The 23386-nt window shown below is 37.3% G+C and overlaps 1 protein-coding gene and 1 long non-coding RNA gene across 4 annotated transcripts in view; one reads left to right on the top strand and one right to left on the bottom strand.

The window, feature by feature from the left end:
• The window catches only part of LOC113075017 (protein FAM102A-like), a 42938-nt gene that overhangs the window by 6921 nt on the left and 12631 nt on the right, over positions 1–23386 (top strand). The gene's annotated exons all lie outside the window — the stretch shown is intronic.
• Positions 11788–15021, bottom strand: LOC113075032 (uncharacterized). 2 transcript variants are annotated; one of them, XR_003280876.1, is made up of 5 exons: positions 14945–15021; positions 14119–14167; positions 13277–13642; positions 12858–12985; positions 11788–12050 (listed from the first exon to the last, which is right to left on the bottom strand). It is a non-coding gene; the product is annotated as an uncharacterized LOC113075032 (long non-coding RNA). The 2 variants fall into 2 exon arrangements; XR_003280877.1 differs by having other exon boundaries at positions 13277–13639.

Here is a 23386-nt window from a genome sequence, read left to right as displayed (position 1 = left end):
GAGTCTTCATGTAAACATTGTGTGTTTTCACAGTATTAGAATGTCATGGAAAAGTTCATTATGTTTCAGGAATTTAACTCAAATTGTGAAACGTGTATTAATTAAATTCAATACACACAGACTGAAGTAGTTTAAGTCTTTGGTTCTATTAATTGCGATGAGTTTGCATCATATTTAACAAAATAAAAAAACATTCTAATTTATTGAGATGCACCTGTACTAGGGTAGAAAATTGAACAGAGATAGTTAAGTGTCATTAATGTAGATGTATTAAACACTGCATATAAATCATGCTCTCATAGAGTAATGGCAGTGGGAAGAAAGGAGTTTCTGTGGCTCTCAGTGGTGCACCAAAACATAAGTCAAGAACTAGCTCTCATTTTCTCATGAATTCATATGTCTGTGGGCATATTGTGGGAAAATATGGAGAAAGTGGAGGACGGATAAAAAGTGAGCTCCATCTGGAAGTGAGTTTCACACAGAAGTAGGTTAAATGAAGTCCTGGGGGAACAGAAGGGTGGAGGGACAGAGAACGAGGACAAGCGTTACTTCTCAAAACATGACTTTTCCTTTTGCTTCTGTCACAAGAAATAGTTTTAGATTAGTTTAGTTTTTTAGGTTTTTGCTTGTTTTGCGGCAGACCTTATTTCTAATATTGTGTATATTGTTGAAGTGTATATGTGAGAGTTAATCTCTCGCAGCTCTTTCACAGCTGTGTCTTATGTGCCCTGGTTTTGCTTAGTCACAGGTTTGCAGGGGTCAAAGATCAGTTGCCGGATGTGTTGCAAGGTTTCACAGACAACATAGCTGGGAATGTACACTTAATTTACCTCCCTTCCCTTCATGCCATACTCCTTTCCTCACACCACTATGTGCAAACACTCCAGTGCAGTGTCTTGACGGCTTATATCTTCATTCAGCCTGTTTAAAACCCACTAAAAACTGTATTCTGTATTCAATTATGTCCACACTTGTTAAAAAGTAACCTTATATAAATCACAAGCCTTGATATTGTATAGCCTGTTATTTTGAAAATACAGCTACACCAACCAACTGCTTTGTATTTTTGTAAGCTTGGGGCAAAACTCATACAATACGTACAGTTCCAACTTCCAAAACAGGCCGAAACATGATATTGTTACCATTCTAGTGATTCTAGTACATTCTTCAATCATTTGAGTGTCAGATTCTTTATATCACTGTACATTTTATGGCTATTTTGTTGCTGTACAGTGTGGGAGTTATACTGTCTGATAGATTTTGGGTTATATTAAATTAACATGTTTTGGTACACTTGCACCATCAAAGCCCAGCACTTACATCTGGATACATAATTACACACTCCAAGCCTAAATCAACGCCTTTGTTCAGAGACAACTTGCCACAGAAAGAAAGAAAACTCCCTGGGTGAATAATGACTGAAATTAAGCTTGCTGTAATGTTCCACCAGTACTTTATCATTGCTGTTTCTGTTGGCTTGAAGTGCCCATTTAAAGGGGTCATATGACGTTGCTAAAAAATAAAAATTTGTATTTGGTGTGATGCAATGTGTTCACACTTTTTAAGGTTCAAAAAACACATTATTTTCCACATACTGTACTTTATTGTTTCACCTGTATGGCCCGCCTTTCTGAAACGAGTCGATTTTTACAGAGGATAATTGTTGTGAAAAGCGAGGTGTGCTCTAATTGGCAAGCTATCCAGTGCTTTGTGATTGGCCAAATACCTCAAGTGTATAATGGAAATGTCACGCCCCTTAACATACTTTGATGCCGTGCCCTGGTGCAGTGAGGCAAAAATAATAAAAACCCATTACAAACTAGGCATTTGTTGCCTCCAGTGGGGACGTAATTACTGATTATAATGACTTCTAGTGACTTTTTATGCGCTGGGTTGCATCGTGCCATGTAAACATAAAACCATGTCTGCATTTGTGATCAGAGAAACGACAACCAACAAGTGGTACTCTACACTGCTCAAAACTCGCGTTTGAATCATCAGTGGCAAATTCTTTGAATTTGAAAACATACTTACATGCTGTGAGTCAAAACAGCCAGCATTGTAGTCTACTCTATCAGGATCAGGAAATATTCTTCTGTAAAATGTGTTGCACACCCACAAATATTTGGTTTGAACTGTTCTGGAACAGTGTTGTAAATACAGCTTAACCACAACTTAACCATGCAATTAGCATGCTGACTGCAGGAATGTCCCCCAGAGCTGTTGCCTGTGAATTGAATGTTAATTTCTCTACCATAAGCCATCTCTAAAGGCATTTCAGAGAATTTGGCAGGACATCCAACCAGCCTCACAACCACAGACCACATGTAACCACACCTGCCCAGGATCTCCACATCCAGCATCATCACCTCCAAGATCGTCTGAGACCAGCCACCCGGACAGCTGTTTCAACAGCCTGTCATTGCAACAATTTCTGTGCAAATTTTCAGAAAGCCATGAGAACCGTCTCAGCGAAGCTCATCTGCATATCATCTGCAGGGCAGATGGCAGACAGCGTGTATGGCGACATGTGGGTGAGTGGTTTGCTGATGTCAACGTTGTGGATCGAGTGGCCCATGGTGGCGGTGGGGTTATAGTATGGGCAGGTGTATGTTATGGACAACAAACACAGGTGCATTTTACTGATGGCATTTTGAATGCACAGAGATACCGTGACGAGATGCTGAGGCCCATTGTTGTGCCATTCATCCAAGACCATCACCTCATGTTGCAGCATGATAATGCACGGCCCCATGTTGCAAGGATCTGTAGACAATTCTTGGAAGCTGAAAACATCCCAGTTCTTGCATGGCAAGCATACTCAGCGGACATGTCACCCATTGAGCATGTTTGGGATGCTCGGGATCGGTGTATACGACAGCGTGTAACAGTTCTTGCCAATATCCAGCAACTTAGCACAGCCATTGAAGAGGAGTGGACCAACATTCAACAGTCCACAATCAACAATCTGATCAACTCTAAGTGAAGGAGATGCGTTGCACTGCGTGATGCAAATGGTGGTCACACCAGATACTGAATGGTTTTCAGACCCCACTGGACCCCCCCAATACAAAAAAACTGCACATTTTAGAGTGGCCTTTTATTGTGGCCAGCCTAAGGCACGCCTGTGCAATGATCATGCTGTCTAATCAGCATCTTGAAATGCCATACCTGTAAGGTGGATGGATTATCTCGGCAAATGAGAAGTGCTCACTGACACAGATTTAAACAGATTTGTGAACAATATTTTAGAGAAATAGACCTTTTGTGAGTTTGTGACCTTTTTTATAGTTCAGCTCATGACAAATGGGGGCAAAAGCAAAAGTTCTGCATTTAAAATTTTGTTCAGTGTATGTATAAACACATTTTTCTCATTGTGATGTATATACGAGGGAAGCTTCTCAAATGAGAAGGGCAGGACTTGATTTTGTCCGTCTGAAATCTCCCTCGTCTTTCATGCTAAATGTTAAGCATCCTTGCGATTTAGAGATAGTGATATGCTGTTCAGAATTCCTGATAACACACAGATTTCTAAATGAATCTAATCACTAAATTGCGTAGCCCCTTGTCTACATGGAGAATGTTACTGCTAGAGTATAGGTAAGTTTACTCTCTAAATAGGTTTGGGCTGACCAGTGGCAAAAACACACTTGGATTTTATCTCTTGGTCAGTAACAACAACAGTGTCTTCTGTCCTACAGAAAGCTCCACAATTCCCCAGAACTATTAAGATCAGTTGAGAATAATCAACCAGTGTCTTAAAGTACAAAATAGTTTGCATCTGTCAATCCCACAGCAGCACTCTTCTCTCCACACCTTCATTCCTTCACACCTTGCTTGTTTTCTTTTTGGGTCTCTCCCTCTATGTCAGCTGAGAGAACCTGAGTCAGACTGTCAATTGTACAGCTCCTCCAAACACAAACACATGAGAGAAAGAAGAAAAGGAAAAATAGGTATAGGGTGATATCAATCAAATGTGACTAGCATCAGGAAATAGTGTACATGCTGGAATCTAGGGCTGGGCGATATGGCCTAAAAAAAAAATATTCCGATGACAAAGAAATTGTTCAGAAGAAGTTTTAACTATTTTGTTTTGATTTTACCTTCTGGTATTTGATCAGGATTTCCCCCGTGGGGTTAAAGTGCACTTTAGAAAGCCAAAAAACAAGATGACAAGCGCTGCCATTGTAAACCGCAAAGTATCAAAAGTTTCAGCTAGTCACCAATAGCATGTCTTTTTATCAATCTGTTATCCCTGATATGCAATGCAATACAAAAGGGGGATATCATTCTTTATCATTTACCAGTCAAATTTATAAGTGAGACGAGATGATAAAAAAAAAAGAAACAGTATTACCTTAATGCTGTAAAGACCTTAACTTTTTGTATTTTTTATACCAGCCCATCATGTATCTAACCATCCAAATGCAAACTTGGCGGTAAGAGCTGTTCAGATTAAAACTGATAACTCCGCAGTGAGTCGTAGGACAGAGCAAGTGTAAACATATTTTCTAGTCTATTTCCATCTTGTAATACTGCTGGTTTAGGTTTTTATTATTATTATTATTATTAAATATAAATTATTTGTAAATAGAGCAGACAGTGTTTAACTGTGTCTCCACCGGACGCGTGAGTTGTCGTGCTGCGCCTGCTGCGCTAAAAGTCTGTCTAAACTTTGACACCACACTACAGTTGCTAATCATCTGATGATGAAGTAGCACTGTAAGATTACATTTGTTTGAATGCATTATTGTGAAAACGATTGCATGTGAATGTGCTGTATCTGTTAAAATCATTCTTTAACCCAAAAATATTGAGTGGAGCATCGGCAGATGTTAAAAAGAAAACCAATTTTAATTCAAACAAATCGATGTAATCTACAAAAAATCGATTTATCGCCCAGTCCTACGAGAATCTCTGGGTGAAATAAAGATTTGAAGTTGATTTCAAACTGTATCAAAGATATCAGTTGTGTTTCCTTCAGTTTTGATATCGTTGTTGTTTTAAGTTGATCTTATATTTGTTTTCATGCAACCAGAGCTCCCACAGCAGCAGCGTTTCATATCGTTTGGCTCTTCATGTAATAGTTATTGGCAATATGCCACTCTCACAAAGAGTGAACTAGATTTTCTCATCTACATTGGTCTGTGTGTTTTTTTGGCTCTTTCTCTTATGGGCTGGCCTCTCCCGTGTGTTCTGATCCATTCCAGTGGAAAGAGAGCCTGGAGCCTCTGAAAACAGTTCTCCATTTTGACCTCCAGATTTCAGCTCACAGTTGAGAGAGCAATGTTCAACTGATTACTGATTGAGAGTGTTTAATCATGCTCTTTAATGGCAATTTGTGTCTCTCTGTCACCAGACCTCCTCCACACCAGCCATTCCAATAACTCTGACCTTCTGAACGCTTTCAATCAGTAATCAATTAAAGTGAGGTTTTGTTGGGAAATGCAGTCCAGAGGGTCCACTTACAGCTTTAAAGAGGCCCTGACCTCAAAACCTATTGATTAGTGCCTCTGTTCCATAGATATCAAGAGTTAGTCATACTGCAAGGTTGTCTATAAATAATTTAGGACTGGTCTCCAGGTCTTCTTGTGTCTGTTACATAAGAGCTAACATTGATATAATGTCAAAATGGCCCCTGGTTGTTATTTACATGATTTATCAGAGAGGAAAAAGGTTATGATCCAGATTTTAGTGTGTCAGGGACAGGGTCTTTGTGGCTATTTCTGTAGTTTCTGTGGTAGTGATTCTGAAGATCTCACATCTGTAGTCTGTAGATGTAACCAAGTGAGATCTCTGCAACACCAAAATGGTCCGACACAATGCTGCATGCTGCATTACATCTAATATTTAGCTTGTCTATAGAAGATTTTGGACAAGTCATCTCTTTAAGAGAGCTCAAAAAGAGAATATTTGAATACCTGTTGAGCTGCATGGAGATTTTTAAGGCAGCATAGGAGCATCCCTATATATTGGCTGTTACAAAATATAATCAGAAAATACAATCGTTTTATCCAGGTTATAAGGACGTTTCACATTGTTTCTATCCCAAAATGCACTGATAAAAATAATTAAATATCAGATGGTGTGCAAAGTGACAGAAATGTTGACTGTACAAAACTTAAATGCCTACCCATTGAATCACCAATAATCGAAAAAATATACTTTCAAACATACTGATAAACTATCATTAACTATACAAATACTTAAAACAGCTAGTTCATATGTAGTCATACGCAGCTGTCATATCCCGCTTCCTGTGACCAATCTGCCGCATCTGTGCACAGAAGTTATCAGTCTAGATGTTCTGCAAAGTCAGTCAAAGGTGAAAATAAATAGTAGATTTCATTTAAAGTCTAACAGTTTAGCACTAATATTGGACATAAACGAACAAGCAAAATATAAAGTATTCAATACAGATAAGTTCATATATTTGGAGTAAAGTTAAATTGAACTGATGCTTCAGTCATCGCTCCGGACCGCGCACCTCATGACGAGACCGACGCACCGCCAAAGAAACAAGAATGAGATGCGTTTGTATTTTGGCATTAAACTCCATTAGTGAGGGCTCGTTTAAAATATTGCACATATATAGGCCATTCAGATTACTTGTTAAAGTACGATGAAATAGCTTATATCTGCATGGGGTGGGCGATATCTCGATATTTAAAATATATCGAGATATTTTTTAAACATATATTGACATATTGTATATATCGATATATTGTTTATATTTAATTCTGATTCCACCACTCCTTGCTTTTGTCCACCCTCCCCTCGCGTGTACAGAACTAGTCAAAAAAAAAGTAAAAAAAAAAAAAAGAGAACTGGGTCCATTATATGGAGATACTTTGGTTTTAAGGCATCGGGCAAACAGCAGGCAGATGTCTACTGTAGGGCCCTATGATTTCCGCGATACAGAAAAATTTTGAATGAATTAATAAGAAGTAGATCACAAATTTGTTACAAAAGATTTCAATTTAAAATAAATGCTGTTCTTTTGAACTTCCTATTCATAAAATAATGTGTTATGTGTATTAAGGTTTCTTCAAAAATATTAAGCACAAGTTTGGCATTATGGAAAAAATTACCTCTTATTTTTCAGTTAACTCTGGGTTCTTCAGAGAAATGCAAATCTGTTGAGTAGCAATGTCTGTAATTGTTACATAGGCCTACAGTTTTCCCTCCTACAAAATGCTTCTCATTAAATTTGACCTTTGTCAAATACTCTCACTAAAGGTAAAAGATAAAGCTAAAGGCCTAAAGACTGTCTAAAAGATAAAGACTGTCTGTCTAAATGGGCTCAGATTAGTTCCAGGGCTGGAATTTAGGCTACAGCTGAGTCTGCAGAAAGTACACAACAAATATGCATTATTTGGATGAATTTCAAAAGTATTTGATTTGTTTAAACTACAAAAATGTACAGACATTTGAGAGATTTCAGAACGAACACTCATTTTAAAAAACACTGGAATATGCTCCATACTGAATCAATGTTTTATTCAATCTGCCAACAAGCCACAACAGCAATGCTCTTCTGACCCAACAGAGTGTTTGCGGAGAGAGGTGAAGAGTCACAATGTTTGCGAGGGATGAACTTGCATCTAGCATGGCAGTCTTTGCTCTGGGAGAAGATTAATCTCTCACTGGAAGCTCTGGAATGCTGTTATTGTGTTTACGCCAAGACAACATCATACCTCACCCTTACTAACAATTTATGGTTTATACTCCATGATGGCATGTAGAAAAATTTAAAGAATTATGAATAGGTGCCAAAAGGGGCTCTTTACGAAATACATTTTTATGTGTTATATGTAACCCTGGACCACAAAACCAATCATAAGGGTAAATTTTTCAAGGTACATACAGTACATTGTACTGTACATCATATGAAGGCTGAATAAATAAGCTTTCCACTGATGTATGGTTTGTTAGCATATGATAATATTTGTCCAAGATACATGTCCCTATTTGAAAATTTGGAATCCGAGGGTGCAAAAAAAAATTCTAAATTTTGAGAAACTTGCCGTTTAAAGTTGTCCATATTAAGTTCTTAGCAACACATATTACTAATCAAAAATTAGGTTTTGATATATTTACAGTAAGAAACTTACAAAATATCTTCATGGAACATAATCTCTAGAACTCAGAATTCGTGCTCTGCATTTAACTCATCCAAAGTGCACACACACAGCAGTGAACACACACACACACCGTGAACACACACCCGGAGCAGTGGGCAGCTGTTTATGAGAAGTTATGCTGGGGCGCCCAGGGAGTAGTTGGGGGTTCGGTGCCTTGCTCAAGGGCACCTCAGTCGTGGTATTGCTGGCCCGAGACTCGAACCCACAGCCCTAGGGTTAGGAGTCAAATATAACCCAGCGACTTAAAGGGATAGTTCACTCAAAAATTTAAATTCGATGTTTATCTGCTTACCCCCAGGGCATCCAAGATGTAGGTGACTTTGTATCTTCTTCAGAACACAAAGTTGAGTTTTTTAACTCCAACTGTTGCAGACTATCACTCTTATAATAGACATGGATGGGAATCATGGCTTAAACGTACAATAAAAAAAACACAAACAAAATCAAACTAAACCTTTTGGCTCGTGACGACACATTGATGTGTAAAGACGCAAAACAATCGGTCTGTGCAGGAAACTGAAAAGTATTTATATAGTTCTTTTACCAATTTTGGAACTGTTAGAACTGTCCTGAGGACGTTCTAAGCAGCAGACGCATGAGGTGTCGTCTTCTTCTTGCTTTACAGCGGATACAGACTTATAAGTGCATTACCACCACCTATCTCTCAAGTGGATCATTGACACTCCTAATTGAGATTGTAGGTAGACTGTCAATGTTTTTTTACTTGAAACTATTCCCTTTAATCATCCCGGCTGTGTGTTTGACAGTGCTGCACTGTATGCTCCACTAATATAATGAGCTCTGCAGAGATATCAGATATCAGCCTTTCCAGTTCCTCACATTGCTTTCTCTTTCAGTTTTTAAACATGATGGAAAGAACTGTGAATAATTCATTAGGGTTGATTATGAGTTAGTCACATGTTAAGGTGCAGCGGTTGTCTGTATCCCACAAGCTGCCATTAAACTCACTGGTTTTGGATGTTGTGCTAAAGTGTCAGTGTGCAGTGTACCCCAGCCACAGCTAATAAAGCAGGTAGAGCCTCATTGACCTGTGGCCGGAAAACTTTACACAAAAACTGACACGTCTAAATCCTGGAAATTTCTTTTCACCTCATTAAATCTCAAGCCAACTCCTAACCATGTGTGACTGGATTAAAAAAACAAGTGATAAAAGTTACATCTTTTCCATGTAATTGCAAGCTTTAGACAAGTCAGTGTACCATACCAAGTAGCCCTGGCCAACTGTGAAGTCTCATTGGTCCATATTCCAGCTCCTCCTGTAAATTAAACAGTAGCTTCTAGGTTGTGCTAGTGTTACGTTGCACTCCGTGTTATTACCCAGATAGAGCGCTGTGCTTCCATGTATGGAGAGTGTGTTTCTTCTCAATACATCCATCTATTGTGCTCAGTATAGATCCTAGTGAGCTCAACTTGTAAGTGATCGTCACATCCATTGTTCTTTTTCAGCAGCCAGCATGACTTCAGTACAACTTAATGAGGTGTATATCACTGAAGTAGGTCATGTGGTTTATTTTCCTTTAAATTCATGTTACAATATTCTCATCCCAAAAGATCTGTGTTTCATTTGTGCGTACATGTGCATGTGACTCTTTGTTCTGTATGACTCATAGTTTCATTCCTCTCTCCAACTTGAATCCCTCCTTCATCATTCCTGTTCTCCCCGATCCAGATGAGGAATGTGATCTGTTACAGATTTTACACAGATGTGAATGATGAGTGTGAATGTTCTTTGCATTCAGTTAAATGGGACGTATCATGGAAAGAAGGATTATTCTGGCTATTTTATATAGATAAAAAAAGTGATAAATGTACACTATTAAACTTTTAGAACTCCCTGCTAAGTCACTTCGATGATTCATTGAAAATTAAAGCCTAATTACGAAATCTTCATGACAATCATGAACTCCGTATAATTTTTTAACCTTGGAAAAAATTTGAGATAGAAGGAAAAGTTGCATTTCAGTGCTTGTGTTTGCTCCGAAATTGTTTGCATTCTCCAAGAAGCGATAAAATTGTTTGCTCGTTGTTGTTTGTTTTACTGTTTTTTGTTGTTGTTTTTTTTCTAGATCCTTTGCTTTTGATCTCAAACATTTGCATTGCCTTAAGAAACTGCGTTTGTACACAAAAGTTTTGTGTTTCTCTGAGAAACGTTGTGTTGTCTTAAACAACTTTTGTTTAAGCATTTCTACTTTGCGTTTGTTTGCAAAAGTTTTGTTTTCCTTAAAACTCCTTTGTGTCCAATTGCTAAGATTTTATGTTCCTCTGCACTCTAAAAAACACTGGGTTAAAAACAACCCAAATTGGGTTGTTTTTAACACAACTGCTGGGTAAATATAGGACAGAACCCATATGGGGTTAAACTAACCCAAGAAGTTGGGTTATTAATTTTAACCCAGCAAATGGGTTGTTTTTTCTACCCAAAAATTGGTTATTTTTACAAAAATAATGGGTTAATTTGATTTCATAAATGGGTTATATTTTCAAAGGAATTTTTATTCCTTTTAACATTAAATATACCACATAATAAACAAACAGAACAACATTGTATTATCTTTATTTTTCTTTCAGCATATTACACTTTGTAATTACACTTTACCTCAACCAAAAATTCAAGAGATCATACAAAACTAAAAAAATAAAATTCCATTTATAAACAGTATTTAAAACAATTTCTTTCATTTTTATGGTTTGCCTCTGTAACTTTTCTAAACTGTAAATGTTTAGAAAAAAACATTTGAATTCATAAACTCCAAAGAACCACAAGGTTTAGTAATGCATTTAAAAAATTATTCATATTATTTTTAATCCATATGCTCATGAAATTCATGAACTCCAAAAAACCTCAAGGTTTTTTTAAATATACAAATAAATACTTATTTTTAAATAATCCATATGCACATGAAATTAAAACTAAAATACTTTACCTCAAGAACTGTTTGTTACAAAGCACATTCGTTTTAAGTCTACATTATGGACCTGTTGTTTTAAGTCTACAAAATGAACACAAAAATAAATCTATGAAATACAACGTATTGGCAGTAAAAGATTTCTACATAAAAATGTAATTGATAATCAGTACGCATAAAGTAATACTCTTCCTCAAGCAATAAAACAGTTGTTTATAAAAAAAAAAAAAAACAGAACAAAAATCTCATGTGCAAATAAAACTTAAACTAAAATGCTACCTCGTGTTCTTGAACCACTGTTTGTTCAAAGAACCTCTTATAATCTACTTGCAAGAATGTAGTGCCCAGTGCAAAAATTTCACTGTTGGGGATTCACTTCCCTCCAACTCAAAAATATTATGAATAAACTCCCTAATATAGAAACAATGTTTCGGTTAGTTTACATCAAAAACATAAAACGATTTGAAACATACATTTACTTTCCCAATGAAGTGAAGTGAAAGTGATGTGACATTCAGCCAAGTATGGTGACCCATACTCAGAATTCACGCTCTGCATTTAACCCATCCAAAGTGCACACACACAGAGCAGTGAACACACACACACACACTGTGAACACACACCCGGAGCAGTGGGCAGCCATTTATGCTGCGGCACCCGGGGAGCAGTTGGGGGTTCGATGCCTTGCTCAAGGGCACCTAAGTCATGGTATTGAGGGTGGAAGAGAGCACTATACATTCCTCTCACCTACAATTCCTGTCGGCCCGAGACTCGAACACACAACCCTTAAATTGCGAGTCCAACTCTCTAACCATTAGGCCATGACTTCCCCTTAAACAATAGTTCTTTGTTCCAAAGCTTCTCCTGCGAGGATGACAAATGCCCGCGACGCAATGTGTCCATTTTCAAGTTACAGGACATATGGGTAAGGTCTTGATGCTTCAGCCTGCTGGAGGTACTCCACCATATTTGTTCCAACCTAAAGGACAGATAATGCAAATGAATAAAGGTGTAACAGAATGGGAGTGTCAGTGGTGTGGGTATGGGTGGTGGGTTGGGGATTCATTCGAAACTGTTTATTCAATCAAGCAGTCTTTAGAAACAGTAGGTCTTGTATAGCCAGAGCTTTGGATGAGGCAAAATACCTGAAAATTATTACATCTTGATCTGGCCCACTTTGACAGAGCCACTGACAGGGATGCAAAGCAAGTCAAAAGAGTTTTGGTAACACTTGAAATACTTTAATTTTACTTTAATTTCTACATTTAATATTCTGCCCTACAAAAGCAAAAGACCTTAACTTGCTAGAGTGTGAAACTGAAAAAATCTTTTATCTGTCTAGTAAAATTAATTATAGCTAGGACACTAGAAATTTGTCAGTAAGATGTTTTAGTAATGAAAATTATCTACAGAAAAAAAAATTGTGAGCTCAGACTTATTTATCCAAGATACATTATAAATTAAATTACAAAGTTCTTATGGAGCATATCTTGTCAACATGTTACTATATATAAGACTGGAATAACGATGTTGGACATTCAGCTTTGATCACAAAAAAAAATGTTCTTAATATATTCAAATGGCAAATATTAATTTATTGTAACAATATTTCACAACATTACTATTTTTGCTGTATTTGGATCAAATAAATGCCTTTGTAAGCAGAAGAGACTTAATTTAAAAACATTTAAAAAATCATACCGATCCCAAACTTTTGAATGGTAGTGTATTCAACCTGGTGAAGTCATTAAATGATTGAAGTAAATTTCTGTAAAGTTGTACTTACAGGCTGAATGTCAATGAAAGCTTTTTTGCTTTCATCAATGCTGGGTCGGACTGTTTTTCTGCCAATTTTGTAGGGTGGAGGTAGAAGCAAAACAGGTAATAGCTTTAGTGCAAGATTTCCCTTTGCATCTGTAGGAAAATAATATTACATTCATCAACACTAGTAAAAACAGTAGCGAGTTGTCATTGAGAATATAAGGCCAGATTTACTAAAAAGGTCAAATTAGCGTGAGTCCAAAATCCCATAAAAGTGTAGACTGAAGTGTAAAGTTGTGCTGTTGATCCACTGACAATATGCAAATAAAAAAAAACACAGATTTTTTTCATCACTGCATTTCTATATTAATCCTGACAGTACTATGGTGCAAGCTATTAGTAAATCTGGCCCATAATATCAAAATATTGTAGAAACATTTTAACCTTCTGTCATTTCTTCAGCGGTACATGAAAGCTTTGCTTCTCGCTCACAAAAAGCAAGATCCTGTCAGTATACCAGCCATTTTTCAAACAGTTTTGGGGCTTCATCTTAATGTAAAATGTGAAAGTCCTGTGCAATCTAAAAGCAAAAATAACAAACAAAAAAAAAAGACTTAATATAACTCATGTTACCATATGACAAAGACATTATGTTAACATACCATGCCTAAGGTAGTTAGCCGAGGAAACTCATGGAGGACCTCAAACATATTTTTCAGATGTACTGTTCCACCTGGCTGATGGGCTGTGTGTTGTTTCTCAGCCATTGTTTAATTTCCTCAGCTCTCTCTTCAGATACGGTTGATTCTACTGGACAAAGAAATAGCAATGCTGTTAATCAAATAGAGGCTTATGAACATTTTTTACATGTAAAAGGATTAGTTTCCATAAAAACAGAAATACTCTTCAGAGCTTTTCAACACTTTAACTAGTAAATCCTGGATGTTTCTAAACTCCATGCAAACTGATTCCTGAATTATACTGCTTAACATTTCACTTTGCTCATAATTTGCTCACAAGTCGTTCCAAACCAGTAAGACCTCCGTTCATCTTCGGAAGACAGTTTCACGGTCTCACGGGTTTGGAACAACATGAGGGTGACTTATTAATGACATAATTTTGATTATTGGGTGAAGTAACGTTAACCCTTTAACTAAACGGGTATAACCACAATAACGTTACCGGATCTTTTTAATAATAGTAACAGCTGTTTTTTATGGTTTATGGTAATTGTATTATGATCAATGTATGGCAATCATTCAAATTAGATGAGATAAAAGTGTCACCTCCAGCTAAAGGCTGTGGATTTGCCACCACGGACAGTCAAGAGCAGGTCTGAGGGGAAAAAACAATATATTTTAGTCCAAGATTAATTGACACTTACCTGGATTTCAAATAATAATACATTTATTAAATGAATAAATTATTAGAAATGTATTTTTATTGTGAAAAAAAACCCAGAAACGCATCAGACAGAAAAAAAAATAGGTAACGTTATCTCTGGTGCTCGCAAATGCAGGATGCTTTATGATCTATCATATAACGTTAAGTGATATTTTAAAATCAGAATGGGACATTTTTGCCAATCGGTAACGATTCAATGATAAAAAGACCAATACAAACCTTTATTTCACCAGAAAAAAAGGCTGAAGTCAGTTTGTTTTTAAAATATTTTCTCCTGTAACGATCCAAAATATGCCCGCGACAGATGACCCAAAAATTGGGTTGTTTTGACTTAGCACTGCATGCAGTAAGATGGGGGATGGGCAAGTCAAGGAATGCACGTTTACATCACATTGATCTCGTGGCATTGAAATTAATTGACTTAATGGACTTTGAAGTAAATTATGTCATTAAACAGTTAAGAAGAAACGTAAGACTTTGACAAAAGGGTCGTTTAACACATAAAAACTGAAGAAAACGTATTTACTATCCAGCAGGCATTACCAGCAAACCAAAACGAGCGAATCTGGCGGTGCATTTAATGTCATGTAAACGTGACTGTTGTCGCACATTTCTTTGCCTTTTTATCGCTCGTTCGCTCATTATAATGGTATGTGTGTAAATATGTTTAAAAATACATGTCAAATGTATAAATATATTGATACGAACCTTATTTCTCCAAATATTACAGCGTGTGTGTGGCATCCACCTCCACCTCGAATTCAGTTTGCCCGCGCTGCGCTGATCCTGCGCGGAGTTGATTTGACCCAATGAGCTGGGTTATTGCGTCCGAATGGGGGAGGGGGTGCATTGATTCAGCTCTCAGTGAAAACGACCCAGAAAATAACCCAGCGGTTGGGTTACATAGAACTACCCAAAAACTACCCAAGACTGAGAAAATAACCCAAAAAATTTACCCAAATGGCTCAACCCAGCACTTGGGTAGAAAAAATAACCCAGGATTTTTTAGTGTGTGGAATTTTGCGTTTGCTCGCAAAAGTTTTGCGTTCCTCCATTTGCCAAAGTTTTCTGTTCTTTGGAGATACTTTTCATCTGCTTCAAAGAATGCTAATTTTTGTTTTATTTTTTTATTTTTTTTATCATGTCCCTTTGGGGACTGTTAGCATATCAACATTTATTTATTATTCAGAAATGTATTTCTTATTGCAAAGAGATAATCTAGTCTTGTCACTATTACTGGAAAACAGCCTATGTAATTCTAGTGGTCAGAGAGGGTGGGAAAACAAAATACTTACTGATTTTTGCTGCTGAAAATTTTGACTCATTTTATAATTGGACTCCAGGGAAACACAAAATGCTGAAACTGTAGATGGCTCATTTTAACACTCTGTTATGAAATTTTACTGAATAAGGATGCACAAAACTAAGGTTTCAAAACTGACATGCCAGAATGACTAATCAACCAATCCTCCTTTGGGAGCCCTATGTAGGACTAATTGTTGGGTTTCAGGTTCACCTAACCCAAATCAGATGTATTTCTTACGGGGTTTCTTTGCACATGATGTGTTCAAACACAACTAAACAGGGACCACAGGGGTTCAAAAGTTTGTGTGTTAAAAATGCAAACCTTGTGGTACAAGAGCCTGTAATAGCTGCAAGGTTTTATTTACATTTTGTTTACATTCACATGCTCTTCACATGCATGTGTCTTTGACTTCCTCTGTCTTGTCTCCTCATGTCATCAGAGCTTGTTTGCACCTGTCAGCATGCTTTGAATTTTTTTTACAAGTTTGACATGCAAGAGAGGCTGAGTTTCTGTTTGCTTTCAGTTGAATGTCTTTCACTGGCACACACACGAGAGAGCTTTAGTATAATGAGCTATCCCTCATGAGCAACAGGTGAGTTGTTTGACAGAGGAACCAGAAGTCCAGGTTATGTAAGACTGGCTCTTCCTGCAGTGCACACCCGTGGGATGGGCCTTATGTAACAGTGGAGACTAACTGGACATTTACTGCATGCGTGTGTGAGAGAGAGAGAGGGAGCAGCAAAGCAAACAAGGATAAAACTGAATGGAGATGTAGGCGATTTCATTAAATCACTTTATCTTGAAGAATTGGTTTCCTGTTTTACAGTAACCAGCCAGTCAGCTGCTGTTTGCACCATTGTTTTCTCAAGCAAAAGTGGTTGCAAAAAGTCTTACTGGAGCTGTGTGTGTGTGTATAATATGAGCCTGACTGTTTTTTTTTTTCCTTTGTTTTTTGCGTCTAAAGAGTGTGATTTATTTTAGCCAGTGTATTAGCTCATGCTAATTCCTAGTTCAGTCAGGACCACTTTTGAAAATAATACATTTATTGGCAATTCTTGAATTTGGTGAATGCTTAGGCTTTAAGGGGTTCATCTACCAAACAAGACCGTTTAAGATACATCCTTAAGTCATAAATCCCCCAACCTGGCAATAACCAGTCATAATAGTTCTAAAGAACATGATTTGAATGTAGTAAATATGGTTGGTGATTAGAGTAGGTGGCTCTATGTGTTCTCAGTGACTTTAATGTAATGCTGTGCAACAACTAAGATGTTCAGTGTTGTTTCTAGGCCATTGAGTCTGTTTGAATAAATCTGTCTGTTTATGTATTTATCATACCCCACTGGGAAATTCCTGCCACTCTAAAAGAGCATCTTCTCATCTGCACAATTTGAGTTATCATTCAAGCAAGTTAATTGGCACACATTTAATAACACATTTTTACTTCAAACTCGCTCCATAACGTCAGCCGAATGTTTGAAATTTTTGTTTAGTTTGAACTTCCTTATGTGATCTGATGTGGGTTCTTACCATATAATTGTTATTTTATAGTACTAATAAAGTTTATCTCTATTACCATTGCATTATAAATAGACTTACTTACATTCCAGTAAAGTTTTTGGGGAAACACTGTCCCTAACACCAAATTTGAGCAATAGTTATGTCAAAAAATTTAATTTCCATTGGTAGCCAGCATTAAAATCCTCATCGGTTTTTAGAAAACCCATAGAAAGTGGTAGACCAAGTAACCACAAGTGTTTAACTTAAAGGGTCAGCAGCTAAACAAAAGCCGTGACACCAGATCTTTACCACCACATTAAACACCAATGATGATTCACATTCTCATAACAAGAGAAACCTAATCATTGATTTGATATTGAGATGTGAGGCCAGAGAGGACCCATCATTGTTTAATAACCTCCTATTTGGTCTATGAGTTTTTACAATTTAATGAGCTTGCTATCATTTGATACAGTTATGACTGATGAGTGACACGTCTCATGATATTATAGCAGTCATCAACCATGATATGAAGTCCGTTGTTAATCTTTATACCACAGTCTCACATGACATGGGAATTGGGAAGATCAATCATATAGTAGAACCTTTTAACCACGTTTACTTGTGTCATCTGTCCCCTTGGAGCATCCCAGGGTTCGTTGCCTTCCTCAAGAGCACAGCAGTAATAGCTCATGAGTCACCTCTCATGTGATTCAAACCTACTTGTTGTGATGTTTAACCACTATGTCACACCAAAGTTTTCCAAGTTTTTCTTTTTGGTTTATTTACTTATTTTCAAAGTAGTGAATAAAAAGAAATTGCTTCGTACAGGAAAAGTACTTACTTTGTCTCTTAAATATGAAAGAATTGGAGTTTTATCGGCTTTGTTCATGTCACAGATATCATTAAGTTGTTACAGTAAAGTTAGATGTTTTCATTGCAGCAGAAGTGATTTAGGAGGCATTTATTGCTTGCCAGGTTGTTCAGACAACAGATTATCTCTCGCATGCAATGTGTGGTCAGTGACAACAGCTTTGTAGTAGCTTTTTTCAGAAGGGTGTGAGTTTAATGGATTCATTACCTCCAGTCTGCATTTGTTTTGTGAATCAAGGTTGTTCTGAGTCACCCTGAGTACATATCATCTGAGAATATGTAGGACACCACTTTAACAGTGAATATTTTGTGTATTTTGGCTTCATGTGTATGTGAGTTTAATGCCATTGAGTCATTCAACCGAGTGGTTGATTGTTATGTCTTTTAGAAACTTTAGTTTGTACACAGCAGTTTTAGAATTCAAGTTTGAGTTATGACTGTGTGTAATTAGTCTTTTCTGGGAATAATAACCACCGACTTTGTCACATATTAATGTAAAACAGCTTTTATAAAAACCCATTAAGACTTTCTGTGGAAGCCCATGCCCTTCTGCATTTCCCTACAACCTAATGTGATGAGTGAATAACCCTATAGGTTTGTTTAGTCATGCTGTGCCACAGGGGTTTTGTGGACTGCTATTTGGACTTGAAGGCACAGAACTTAAAATAAAATGTCAAGAAGGTTGTTATGTATTCAGCGAATCTATATGAACCCTTTGAGATTCACCGTACTATTTTTTTATTTTTTTACAAAGGTCATGTTTGATTATTCTGTTCTCCTCTAATCTTCATACCACCATAGTACCCTATGATATCTTTTTTATTTTTCCCAAATTCCAATATTTTTTTTTTCCAAATTCCATATTTCCCGTGTACATTTTTCTGCATTCCGTTTTATTCCATTAAAAAATTTTCTCGACTCCTTTTTAATGGTTAAATTAAATTATATTAATCAAAAAGCATGTCTAATTCATTAAAATCATAAAACTTAACATTTTCACATCAATTTATTAAAAGTTTTACAAAAAATTACATTTAGGGCCCTATGAAATGTTTTTTTTCCCTTCACCATATGTTTCAGTGTTACCTAATTCTGTATTTTAGTATGTTTAATTATTTACTAATTATTTCACTTTGGATGGTATAATATCACGCGCTTCCATATGTGTGTAATAAGCGAAACAATGCTTCTGCTCCATTCATTAACAGAGACATGCAGAACATGCAGGATTCATATTTAAACTTTTCCAGCTTAATATTTACAGTTATTAATCCATATCACGATGTGATTTAATTGTAATGCCCTTTCTATTGAATAATTTATTCAAAATTTGACAAATACGGTGACATTCTGCGTTAAGGTTGATATACTACTTCGTAGACTATGCATAAACACACTCCTTTACGCCGTAGCCTGACTTGCATCTCTCCAAAAATCAAACAGCTCTTCAATTCTACACATACAGCAAGCGCTGTGATTGGTCTGCTAGAATCCCTCCCTCCTCTTGAGTTTTGTGTTTTGTGTTTTTATACAGTCTATGGTATTTAAGTGCACTAAATAAATAATAAAACAAAGCAAAGAACAGGTGCACGACAAACAATGTTGATCTTCCATGGTACAAGTCCTTGTGGAGATGAAAAGAATGTCATCATCTCCGTTGTTGTCTCCTTTTGTAGTTTTAAATTCTAATTTAAAGATTTGATACTTATCACGGCTATAATGCTTCTCTGACGAGCTGCTTCTTCTTCGGCTTTTGTCGTGGTCTGCAGGTTACACCAGTAACATGCCCGTGGACAGTGCAGATTAGCGGTTTGCATGTGTACTGTACGTCGACGTGGACAACTACGCAGAACTATAAATGAAAACTGACAGATAGCCTACGCATAAAGACTACAGCATAGGTCTGACACAGAAGTATAAGTCAGACTTTAAACTATAAATTCTGTTGTTATGACTTGATTCCATGATTCCGTCTACGTTTTCTGCATCACGTAAATCATAGGGCCCTAATACCAACGGGAAGTCTTGATTTGATCTTTATGATTCATCCTCCATCTGTGAGCTGACAGGTGCTTGAGTGTTTCAAAAGAACTTGTGAATGTCTGATGTTGCTTCGAGAACAGGAAGGAAACATTTTCTCACTCCAGTTAACAAAGCAATGGGATGTTCTTCAGACTCTGGAAGAACTGCAAGCCAGGGGCTGTAGCTCCAGACGTGTGTCATGTGGAGTAAGTTTGGAAGTCTTCCTCAGCTTTAACTGTGTATTATGAACCTGAGTAGTTTTGGTTGACAATTAGCTTTGAAATGGAAATTATTTTTTAGTTTGCTAAATAACTGTTTAGCCTGGGATGCTAAGTCTTATCTTTGTTATCAGTCATATCTAGTTCAGTCAAACGTGACCTGTAGCCCATCAGCAGTTTGTGTGTGTGTGGTACTAGTGGAGGGCCAGTCTGTTCAGGGTCACTCTCGGGTAATGCATGTGCTGTTATCCGTACTCATTTTCCCTGGCAGGCCAGCGGATATCAGGGACAGATGCCTTGGCAATATGCCCAGGGTAAATAAAGGACAGGAGGAGGCCATCAAATCTGCCTCCAGACACCATACAATATGAAGGCTAACAGTGTGGAAACAAGCGGGTAATATCTAGTGAGACAGATACAACATCACTTGGTTTTGTGATTGCAGTCTCTATATTAGGGGCCGGATAATGTTCCTAAAGAATTGTCACTTGTGTCTGGATATAAAAATGACTTTGAATTTCATAATGACCCCGGGAGAGATGTACAAATTGGCGGGGAACATGCCCTACCTTAGAACATTTAGTACTAAATTGTACGATATTTAGAGATCTTTGTGTTTGCATGTATAGTATGATTATGTGTGATCCAGTATATTATAGTTAGGGCTGTAGTACTCGAGTCCGGTCTTGGACTCGAGTCCGGACTCGAGACATTTTTCTGTCGTCTCGGACTTGTCTCGGACTCGTTGCATTTGCACTCGGACTTGGCCATTGGACTCGCCAAGTCTTCTAGTTGGTCTCGACCGAGTTCAGCAAAAAAAAAAAAAAAAAAAAAATGTATCCTTCAAAACAAAACCACATTTGCATGATGTCGCGACTGAAAACATGTGGAAAACGCTAGGCGCGCCGCTCTCCTTATTTCCAAAGCACTCTGTAATCAGCGCTTGCGCTCCAGTGGCGTCTGCTGTTGCTGGGCAACCATGACCCGCTCTCCATGAAGATGAAGTTTCAGCAAATAATAAATGGATTTCCAGCTCTGATAATAGATTCATTTAAAAAATGTCTATCCTTGATCATCTGTTTCTCCATCTCAGCTTTCAGTATTGTTCCGGGAAAGGATGTGCATGACCAGTGGTGCACTTGCTGCGACCTGAAAAGTTTATATGTTTCTAATTTAATTTTCTATGTTAGATTGTGTTTTATTTACGTCTACACCTAGATCGCCTCAAACGTCCCCTTTACAATAATGAAATACTAATTGTTGTACAGTATAGGGGTTGCAAGACTTCTGATTTCTACTAGCCGATTTTTTTATTAAAAAAATGCTTGAGTTACTCGGCTACACGTGGTTCATGCTATTGCAAATGAAAACACTAAATCTTTTTTTTTAATTGATAAACGCTTATTAATGTATAGCCTTATGCAACAGTTACATATATAAATTTTAAAAACTTTATAATTATGACATTACATATTTAAATTGTCATGTAACAGCCAGTATTTGTATCTGTAACAATCACAAAATTTTTCCTGTCTGCATTCGGATACAACATCGTACAGTTACTTGATAAGACTGTTATGACTTTTTATATTTTTTTCGTAGTTATCACTGAACAAGTATGTCGTGTTAAACTAAAATAATTATTAATTTCTAAAATAATATTTATCATGCAAGCAGAGAGATGTCATGACAAATGTTTAGTGATCATTTGAACACGACTGAATCCATTCAATGCGCACATTTTCAGTACGCAGAACACTTTAAGCGATACTATAATGTTTAGTGAACTTCACTAAACAAATGTGTGTGTGCCGCGCAAACCAGCAAAAGGTAAAGATGCAAACATGTAGGACAAGTAGACAATGTATCCGTATCTAAGCTGATTATTAGCCTACTCCTGAGAGAGAACTTTGGAGAGTTTGGTTTTTGAGAGACTGAGACGCGCAGCGCTGCTGTTTGATTGGTGAGCGCGCTGTGCTTATTCCATTCATTTGAATCATACCATAGCCTAAGCTTTAAATCATTGCCTTTTAAATATATACAAATACTATAACGTGTATGATGTAGCCTATTATTATAGGTAAAATTACTCTTGCAACGCTCTGATTTCTGAGAGATGCACAGAGAGGCGACAACAATGCGGTGTTTGATTTGCGCTCTTTTCACTCATAAAGTTTACATTCATTCACTTCTGGCGCTGATGCCCTGGCTCACCTGTTATCTAGCAAACACCAGACTGTGTCAGCTTCAGCCGAGTATTCAGGCAGAATTATTCCTTGTGCGTTATTCGTTTTTTAAGCCATTATCCTTGCCATTCCGAATAAGGAATTCGGCTTCAGGCACAACCCTAATTATTACATTACATATTTTATTTTTACATGCAACATAGATAAGGCCATATAGTAACAGCTCCACGCAATATTGTAATTCTGAAATTCATGTCGTACTTGCAAACACTTTGTGTGAATTATGCTTAATGCATGCTGGAGTAGTTGATTGTTTCCGACAGCGCAGAGTAGTCTATGCAAGCACTAAGTACAGTGTGACAAAAATGTCGCTGTATTTATGTGCGCATGCCCAGTAGAGCCAAACGTATCCCTTCCTTGCTGTGCGCATTTGTCATATCCCGAGCTTTGCGTGTGTCTGTGCACTGTGTCGCTGTGCGTGTGCGTGTGCGTGTGTCTGGGCATCAGTCATTTTAATTTTTGACCACAGACATAATGTCAGCAAAAGCAGCATTATTAAGTAAATAAAATGAAAATAAAGTACATAAAAATAATTTGTCCTTACAGCTCCGAACTCTGTTCTAGAGGGCCAGTGTCCTTTATAGTTTAGCTCCCAGGATCGGACTGGGGGTAAAACCAGTACTGATTACCAGGGCCCCAAAGGAAGAGAGGGCCCTTGAAAAGTAGGAATCTGAAATATATTTTATTTTACCTGGATATTTTCATGGGTGGGGGGGCATGGGCTCCCATCAGGACTGCCTATGCATAGGGCCCAGGATCTTGTGTAACGCCCCTGTTAACTTTAACCCTAATTATACACACTTGAACCATCTAATCAAGCTCTTACTAGACACATTAATCTTCCAGGTGTGTTAAGGCCAGTTGGAGATAAACTTTTCAGGACATTGGCCCTCCAGGATGTAGTTTGGAGACCCCTGTCCTACAGAGTTTTCACATGCTTTTTGATCATCACAAATAATAATGTACAATTATTTTCTTAGAATAG

This window comes from Carassius auratus, chromosome 5 (genome assembly GCF_003368295.1).
Source record: "Carassius auratus strain Wakin chromosome 5, ASM336829v1, whole genome shotgun sequence".
In the NCBI taxonomy this organism is placed as follows: Eukaryota; Metazoa; Chordata; class Actinopteri; order Cypriniformes; family Cyprinidae; genus Carassius; species Carassius auratus.
This window is presented reverse-complemented; position numbering and strand designations above follow the sequence as displayed.